Below are 10,229 nucleotides of genomic sequence, written 5' to 3'. Positions count from 1 at the left end.
TTGATCTCCATGTCCACCAATGGGAGGACAAGAAGTAATCCACTAAATTTGCAGCAGGGAGATTTGGGTTAGACATCAGGTAAAACTTTCTAGCTACAAGGACAGTGAAGAACTGGAAGAGGTTACCCAGGGCAGTTGAGGAATTCCCATCACTGGTGATTTTTAAATACAGGTTCGACAAAGACTTGTCAGGGATGGCTTAGGTATTCTTAATCCTGCCACAGCATGTGAGGGGGTGACCTCCTGAGGTCCCTTCCAGCCCTACCTGTCTATGATTCTAAAGCTAGTTGCCTCAGAAGTGCTCTAGGTCAGGCTTATTAAAAGCTAGTATGTGGTCTGGAACTTTTTATTTATCTACAATATAATGCAATAAACAAAATATATCATCTGGTGGAACATGAAGTAATCAGTAATTGCGCATAACACAGCCATCAATATCAAAATAATTAGTCTCAATATACAAAATAAATATGACTTTCTTCAGCTATGCTGGGTCATGGAATTCAGGGCTCAGTTGTATCAGAATGTTCTTTCATGGTGCTGGCTGTGTCTATCTCAGCCTTTTCAGGACCACAATGTGTGTCCCAGGTGAAGTCAATATGTTTGCCTCCTGCAATCTAGTCTCACGTGGGAGAGAATTAAAATATTGCCAGCCCAGGAACTTGATTGTCCTTTTTACTAGGTTTACGGTGGAGTAGAACTTGAATGGTGTGACTAAGAGAAATGAAAAGGAGTACTTGTGGCACCTTAGAGACTAACAAATTTATTAGAGCAAAAGCTTTCGTGAGCTACGCTTATGCTCTAATAAATTTGTTAGTCTCTAAGGTGCCACAAGTACTCCTTTTCTTTTTGCGAATACAGACTAACACGGCTGCTACTCTGAAACCTAAGAGAAATGAAAATCAGCTGCAGAACTTGAAGCTGCTTCTTTACATTCCCTTTAAACACAAGAGGCCTGTAGCCAAGCTAAGTGTGTGCTGTCCTGGGATCCCCTCATCTTGGGCTTGGCTGTCCTCAGAATCAGCTGACTGAGTATGAACTCTAGCACTTGTCTGCACTATAGCTGAACCGCCTGACATAGTCCATAGCATGTTATCACAAAGCTCTCAAAAATAAACCATCCTGCATAGAGCGGTCAAGACACCCTCATGAAGACTGCTAGCAAAAAAGAAGTGTGGTTTCAACCATTGCATGCCTAGGGCCCAGCAGTCAGTTATCTAAAGCTTAGTCAATGTTGCTATAACCTGGAGAGTGATATAAAAACCTGAATGAAAGAGAAGTTTAGGCTGAGATTTTCAAAGCTACATAAGGCCTTTGGACACTTCGATTGCAATGGGAGTCTGGCACCTACATACTTTTGAGGCTCTGGGCCCCAGTTACTATTCAAGTCAAATGGGACTGGGGCGCCCAGATTCCCAAGACTGAGATTCCCAGTGCTCCACTAAAATGAATGGAGCTGACTGTGCTAGAGACTCAGTGTCTTGGCAGGTCATTCTTAGTTCCAGCAGCACTGTGGCTCCAGAAGGAGCTTCTACCCCATTCCCGCTGAGATCGAAATCAGCCTAAACGTTTGTCTGTGATACCAAGGAAAACAAGATTCCCTCTCACTCATGAGATCACCCATAAGTGAAAATTACCATTTTAAAAACAATTACTACTGTAAATACGAATTATGAACCATGGATTCTGCTGGGGCAAATCATAGGCCCCCAAAAGTTGCTAGCACAAGCAAGTAATCCGTTTTATTGACCTCTTGGTGTTTATGACTGATGTGGCTATTTGTGTCAGGACAGCCATGATTTCAGTTAATTCCTAAAATATGAGAGAGAGGGTTTCTTCTGGTCATTTCCCGACGATGACATTGCAAACTGAGGGCTGGCTAGGCATGAGGAAAGTAATATTCTTTCCCTGCAAAACACTGTGAGCCTCCGACTCACTCTTGAACTTCATAAAATACAAGCAATCTGCCAACAAAATGGAAAGCATTCATCTGAACAACAGCCCAGATATCTAGCCGGTATACCCTGCAGATGGCACAAGTAGCTCTGTCCCTGTCTATACAAGGGGAGAGAGAGAGAGTGCATTCACTGCTGTGATATTTCTCCCACAGACATTACAAGAAGATGCCATGGAAGGAAACAAGGCAAAGCTTTCTGTTATGCATGCATGATCTACAAAGGATAAAACATAGGGATGGCATGTGTCATCCACTAACTCCCAACTTGATTTCCACTTTGCACTGTGACAAGAGGTATAATAAAAATCCAGTTTCTTTATGGCTGTTCTCTTGCTCCTACTGTAGGATCCAGCCCCAAGCCCTGCCTTTCAGTCACAAGGAATAGCTTCACGGATAATAAAGCTAGACGGGACCGTTGTGATCACCTAGTGAGTCTGACCTCCTCCATAACCAAGGCCATAGAACTTCCCTACATTAATTCCTGTTTGAACTAGAGACGATCTGAGCAGTTTTATAGAAAAATCCATCTTTGCCCAGTGCTGCTTCTTGCTCATTGCTCTTCCTTCACAGACCTCCCAGTGGGTCTGGGTCATATGCTCCTGTGGCTGAGGTCTACCCAGTGTCGAGTAGAGCGGTACTCTCACCTCTGTGACTTGCATGCTATGCCTCTGTTAATACAACCTAACATTGCATTTGCTTTGTTTGCAACAGCATCCCATTGCTGACTTATGTTGTGGTGGTGATCCACCACAACTCCCAGATCCTTCTCAGCAGTGCTGCTGCCAAGCCAGGTAGTACATGTGACGGTCCCTTGTGCTGTGCATCTTCGCAAAGAAGGATCCATAGATCCATATAGCTCTTCCCAGTGGATTGCTCCAGTTTCATTTCCCTGGGGAATGGGTGGCAAGCTGCATGGCAACATACTGCGCCATTTTGAGGCCTGATCCAAAGCCCATTGAGGCCAATGGAAAGACTCCCAGTGGGCTTTGGATCAGGCCCTTTTGTGGTTATCTGCCCCCTCCATGCATTTCCCCTCCATGGGGGGAACATATGGTCTGTGTCAGCAGTAAGTGTCCCAGCAGGCATCAGCTGAAGCAATCAGATAAACTCTCTCCAATGCACATGTAACAGAAAATCCAGGGCTAAGCCCAGGTTTTTCCAGGCTGGTTCTAGTGTTCCAAACGCCATGGAGCAGCTTGCTGTACATATATCTCCATATTGCTAAGACGGGATGGGAGCAAATGCAGAGCTCCCTTTGTTCCTGCAGCACAGCTGCCCCCGTCCTTTTCCTATCGAAAGGAGAGGGTTCCGATACCCTAACGCTCAGGAGCACCTCTGCTTTTATTTTCGATTGGAGGAAATGACCTGATGAAAAAATGTTTTTTAAAAAATGAACCAGTGTCCAAATACACGCCAACCTCTAACTATCTGTGCCGTCACGTTGTGTGGCTTAGCTCACGGCATCACATTTTGTGAAGAGGTATGTGAATCTGAGACAAAAATATTGCCCGATACAGCATTACACGGCAGCTGATAACAATAGCTTGCTTCTGAACTAGTGCTGAGCTCAGCCCTGACCACTGACGCTTTGTGCTATTGTGTAAAATAAATAAATCAGACCGTGTTAATGCTTTAAAAAGAAAACAGTTTAATCATGGTAAGAAACTATGCCTTGAGGGTATCATTTCCAAAATACAGACAGAGATTAGAAGGGATTTGTGAGATTGTGTTTATTCCCAATTTAGGCGCTTTCCATAAATTAATTATAGAAGCAAGGCAAAACAAGTGAGAAATACACTGGGAAATTCTCAGAGTGTTAGTCATTTTCATGCACTAATATTCATGCCATCTGCCTTCCTTTCTCTCCTTTCTTTAAATGCTCCATTGTTAACCATGGCTTATTTTCTTCTGCTGCATATGTTCCATCTACTTCGGTCATGCCACTGCGGGCGGTAACACAGCCCACACCGTTACATTTATATTGAAAATGCATTAACACTAGGAATGCTTGGTTTTTTGTATCTGGCATTTTACACAGCAAACAGCACTTAGCCAAGTGACATGGATATTTATTCCTTTTGGAAAGCATACGTTTGTTTGATCTTTACCCACTGTCAGAGTTTGAGCTATAAATTACAACAGTTGGGGCTAGTTCATAGATCCCAAGGCCAAAAGGGACCATTATGATCACCTACTGGTATCTGACCTTTTGTATAGCACAGGCTAGGGAACCTCATTTTTAATTCTTCATCAAGCCCATATCCTGTAGTTGAGTTAACTCATGGATTGTTTTTTAAACAAAGGCTATTTTTAAAGACAGCCTCACATAGTCCAGTGGCCACAGCGTGGGTCTGGGAGTCAGGATCCCCGGGTTCTGTTCCTGGCCCCAACACTGACGTGCCATGTCATTTCCTCCCCCGTGCCCCGGTTTCCCTATCTGTAAAATAAGAGGGCAGTGGGCCAGGAGCAGACAGAGTCTCCTCTAGCTGTGAAGGGAGATGGGCCTGGCTGCTGGGGAGCTTGAGAAGGTACCTGGAGTGGAGCAGGGCTGGGGGAAGGCCAAGGGAGCTGGGGAGCTCTGGCCTGGAAACCCCCCAGGCTGTGGCCTAGTGAAAGGCCGAATAGGTACTGGGGTTGCAGGGGACAGCCCAAGGCTAGGCAGACCTAGCCCCCCTTGCCTGTGATGAGTGGCTTGTACACTGCAGTCCGCCCCAGCGTGCGGGGGCTAGAAGGTGACTGGCAGTAGTCAAAGACTGAGCCGAGGTGGGGATAGCAAGTGGGGGTTCCCCTGGGAGGGGAGACCCAGAGAGTGGGGGTACTGCCAGGGGGCAGCACCCAAGTGAAAGGGGCACCAGGGTCTGGGAGGGACACAGGGACCTGAAGAAGTAGCAAGACACCGGCCTGCAGAGGGCACTCTGGGGTTGGAAACGCTAATTCCCTTGACGACCAGCAGGAAACACTGCAGGGGTGAGTCTCATGCCGTTACAGGGCCTCTAATGGGAGCTCGTTTTTCATAGCATGAAAATTGTGGAGTTGTATCCCAGCTTCCACATCTAGGAGCAACAGGTGCAACCGAGCCTAGCTAGTCTCCAAGTACATCTACACTGGAGGTGGTATTTCCAACTTGGATCGACATACTCATGCTATCCTCGATGGAGCTGGTGCATTATAAATAGCAGGGTAGCCACGGCAGTGCAGGCAGCAGAAGGAGCTAGCCAGACTTAATGCGTCAGAAAGAATTGTTCACCCATCCGGCCCCTGTGCAGCTACGGCTATGCTATTTTTAGCGACTAGCGAAATCAAAGCAAACACAGGTCTGGTTCCCCGAGCTGGAATTGACACCTCCAGCTCCAGTGCAGACATGCCCTAAATCTTAAAAAGTGTCTGAGTTCCTTTCAGCAGAACAACAGAGAAGCTTGCTGATAAAAAGCCAGAAGAGGGAGCTCTAAAGACATAAGAGCTGCCCTATTAAGATTGTTTGGGATTCACATTGTTTGCCTGGCCCTGGTAAACAATTAGGACCAGATCCTCTCCTGGTGTAAAGTGGTGTTACTCCATTGAAATGATGCTGATTTACAGCAGCAGAGCATCTGGCCCTCAGCCACATGCAAGAAAGATGGCCACAGATTTCATAGGTGGGTTACACACTCAGAGATCTCAGAAAATAAACCTGAACATCAGTGGGCAGCTCAATGAGTCTCTGCTGCAGGGGCCCTTTACGTTTAATTGCATGGCCTACTGCTGTTGCTTTGCGCTAGAGTGGTCAGAAAATGGTTTTTAACACCATAGAAAGTTTTGATTTTTCCCGTGAAACCCTAAAGGTCCATTTTCATCTCAAAAGTTTTAGGATCTCTCTGTTTTTTGATGAAAAGTCATTTTTCCGCAGCGAGCAGACACTTCCCACGGAACATGTAATGTGGTCAAAATGCCAGTTTTCTGCTGAAATGCAGTTTGGATGGAAAATTGTCCAGGGAGCAGAAGTCGAGAAACCTGCTCATCTTGCTGCAACGCCGTGAGACCAGGCTCCACCCTTTCGGGGCACCGTGCATCCATGCAGAAGGGCGGATGAGCACTGAGGCCAGTTCCAGCTCTGCTGAGCCCGGAGCATGTTCCCTGCCCTGGGCGGTGATTGTCTGACTGCTCCACACCTTGCTGCTGCACAAGTCAGGTTCATTCCTGCTCTGGGCAGATAGAAACCTACTTTCAATAATGACAGGTTTCAGAGTAGCAGCCGTGTTAGTCTGTATTCGCAAAAAGAAAAGGAGTACTTGTGGCACCTTAGAGACTAACAAATTTATTAGAGCATAAGCTTTCATGAGCTACAGCTCACTTCATCGGATGCACTAACAAATTTATTAGAGCATAAGCTTTCATGAGCTACAGCTCACTTCATCGGATGCATTTACCAAATTCATCCGATGAAGTGAGCTGTAGCTCATGAAAGCTTATGCTCTAATAAATTTGTTAGTCTCTAAGATGCCACAAGTACTCCTTTTCTTTTTACTTTCAATAATGGCATTCCAATTCCTGCATCAGTGTGAAGCAGAGTCGGTTAGGGAACGTACGCAAGGGAAGATGCCCACATGTGATCAGCCACGTACAGTGGGGTCCAATGATTATCTCATCTACATCACTGTAGTTATGTTGACTTCAGTGGAGTTGTTCCCGATTTACAGTAGGGTGAGGTCAAAGCAGATTCAATTAACTAAAACCAAGATACAAACTTGCAGTAGGCTAAATCACGCTAAGAACACAAATCCAGTCAGACAATTGTCCTGGCAGAGATCACAGACCAGTTGAATCACACACACTAATGAAGTAAGTCCACCGGGTTGAAACTTCCTTGTGAAACACAGAACTGGGCTAGCCAGGCAGCTGCTGAGCAAGGACTTGGAGCGCTACGGTCTGGTTTAGAAGCTGCCTACGTTATAAACTGTTGGCCCTACAATATGATCACATGACCCACATGAAAGAAGAAGTGAAAGACCAGGCAACCAAACTACAATCAGAAAATCATCAAAAGGGGAGGGGAGAGAGAAACATTTGGTCATTTCTAAAATGTTGAATACAGATGAGAGAAAGGTCCATGTTAATCTGACGTTGCAAGATCAAATGTCATTTGTAGGAGAGAGGAAAGGTACTAGCCCCCTTTCTAAGCTGTAAGTAACAGGGCACATAAGAAAAAACAATAAGGGAAGATTTAAATCAAAGACAAAAATAAATAGATTTCCTAGGATGGAACCACTGAAGCCAAACAGGCTATAGTCATATGCATGCACCACATGTAGGAAGAGAGAATTACAGAGACATTTGAAAAGAAAGGAGAAATAGCCGATGCAGCTGCCCCATCACCACTTGTTGGTGTGTCACTGTAGCCCATTGGCCGTGGGGGCCCAGTCGTGGAAGCGAGAGTTTGGCCTAGTGGTTAGAGCTGGGTCCAGGGAGGGCAGAGTCCAGGAAACAAACAGAGGGTCAGGACTGGAGGGACTGAAGCCAAATGCCAGAGCTGGCGGGGAGGGGTCTGATTCCATCACTGCATTTTTCCAGTTTTACTTCAATCTTACCTACAATTAGAGCAACACAGTAATGAATCAGGCCCTGCTAAGGTATTTTTTTGTCTGCAGAGTTGTTGTAGCCGTGTTGGTCCCAGGCTATGAGCGAAACAAGGTTGGTGAGGTAATGTCTTTTAATGGACCAAATTCTTTTGGTGGAAGGGACAAGCATTCATGTGTAGCTCAAACACTTGTCTCTTGCACCAATAGAAGTTGGTCCAATAAAAGATATTACAGGAGTTCCCAAACTTTTTGCCTGCGTGACCCCATTTTGAGACTAACTGTTTCCTGTGACCCCAGACAGCAACAAAGCAACATACTGATCAAGAAATCTAAAGAATTTACACATTAAATACATTATTTAATGCTCCTTGACATGACACATGGACTCGTGTGTTGCGACACTGCCTCTTGAAGTCCGGCGGCATGGTAAAAATCTAATCTCTGATATGACAGGAGCGGTAGATTGATACTAATGGATCCAAGTGCAACGAATCCAGCTTTGCACAAATACACGCTCACAAATGGCCCCGTCAGTTTCAAGGCAGAGGTTGAGAGTGCAGGCCATTCATTCTTGACAGTGAACCAGAACTCTGGTAGGAAAGGCTGGACATAGGTTCCTCACAAGAATCGATCGCAGGACATTTCGATGAGCTATTCAATTTCAGCTGCTTGCAAATCCTTGGCCTCAGGCTTGCACTGAAAAGAGTTTCGCACCCAATCAGACTCTGTCATGTCCAAGTCAGGATAAAAGGATGCAACTCTTCCTTTGTGTGGCGGAGATGCTCAGCCATCGCCTGCGTGGGAGGCTGAATAATTTCACTGTCAGCCAGGAACTTGCAGAGCTGCAGGAAGGATTCGTTGTCTTCAATCGATTATTCTTTCAGAATCAATTTTCTTTGTGAATCCTGTGATTCGATCACTCAGCTGACAGATGTGGGTGTTCTTTCCTTGGAGACCTGCGCTCCATTCATTCCCTTTCCCAAATATGCCTGTGACATAGGCCAGACGGTACATCTTCCTTTGGTCACCCAGGAAATCAATGAATCCGCTCTTTGTGCAATCCATTGCCTAGCCACCCAGCTCATCTCGCAGTTCAGAAAATCATCCCAGTATTTTCCCTTTCAAGGGCCAATGAGCTTCAGTGTGGAACAAAACCAGGTCATGAACAGACCCTGGGTTTTCACACGCTGTTGCAAACAGCTGTACGCGAAGAGGATGAGTCTTCGTGTGATGCACAATAGATGAGACCTGGACTCAGAGCTTTAGCTGCCGGGTGTTCTCTGTGAGTCAGGCAGTGAGTCCACACAGCAGATGGAGCAACAGACCTGGTTTGTGGCCTGCCATAGACAGCACTCCATCTACAAAAGCTCACTCTGCGATCACATGGCATATTTTTGTCTTGCATGTGGCACTTGAAACATTCCCTGTGCCATCTCATGTTTGGGAAGAGGCAAGAGACCAGAACAGAGCAGAACAGAACAGAATCTTCTTCAAGCACTACACCCTCTCATGTGTATTTCATAAAAGCCAAGAAATGTGCATCTCGGCCCTTGGTGCTTACATCAACTTGAAGAGCAAAAGCATCCGTGTGTTTCAGGTGCTCCACCAGTGCGTTGTCGTGATCTGCTGCCATCGCCTCAATCCTTTGCTTCGCTGTGGTGTTGGAGAGTGGTGTGGCTTTGAGTTGGCTTGCCTCAGTTTCCCCACACATTATCTTCACCATATCGATTGCAGCTGGAAAAATCAAAATCTCTCCAATGGTGTGAAGCTTCTTGGCCTGTGCAATGAGGTGTCACCTTTTAAGAGTGGTCAGAGATGGATGTGGATCTCTTGAAGTGCACTTGTTGACGTGGAAGTTCTTGCCAGAGCTGGAAAAATGACCTTGGTGTTCTCTGTGAAGGGTTTCTTAGCCTGGTTTAAGAGACTGAGGCTTCATGCTTCCGCTAGCTAACTGCGATACAGCAGGCACTCCAGCCTTTCTTCATTCTTGACAAAATCCCACTGGTGAAGCCATGAGCAAAGGAAGCGTTGTCATATCTGTGAGCAAGTTTCTTATGCTCCTGTTTTTCGTTCATAACTGCCTGGTGAGACTTGCTGCTGGAGGCTGAAGCAGAATCTCTGTGTAAAAACGACTCCCTTGCTCCTCTGATCACACATCAGAAGGAGGAATTCACTGGTAAAAAATAAGGCCAGGATGGAGGAAGGCACCAGGACAGCACAGAGACAGTGTCTTGCAATGATTCTTTGTCCTTCAGTGCCAACAGGGTACTCAGTGGGGCATAAAAGTAGACATGGGCCCTGCCTTAAGGAGCTCACAAGCCATAGCAGATTCCAATCTCAGAAAAGGCCAACACAGGCTGCTACCAGCTCAAGCAGAGAGGATGCTCTATTGATAAGGCTGCTGCCCACCAAGGAGGATCTTTTGCATTCAGATCTCTCAGTGAATGGCATGGCAAATTGGTGTCCGCACAACCACCTCTGCATAGCCGGCGTGTCTGGACCTGCTCCACAAACACTGCACCAGGAGGCTGCCATTTTACAAAATGTCACAATGTGACTTCGCATGCACCATATGCTCTTGGCATGGCATCTGTGGAGCAGGTCTAGACACGTTTGGGGGCAAACAGCATCGTCGCATGGGCTGAATCTGACCCATTGGATTTGCTGATGGTGTGAGCCCATTTGGGGTTGCAACCCACAATTTGGGAACTGCTGAG

Source organism: Dermochelys coriacea, chromosome 5 (assembly GCF_009764565.3).
Source record: "Dermochelys coriacea isolate rDerCor1 chromosome 5, rDerCor1.pri.v4, whole genome shotgun sequence".
NCBI lineage: Eukaryota > Metazoa > Chordata > Testudines > Dermochelyidae > Dermochelys > Dermochelys coriacea.
This window is presented reverse-complemented; position numbering follows the sequence as displayed.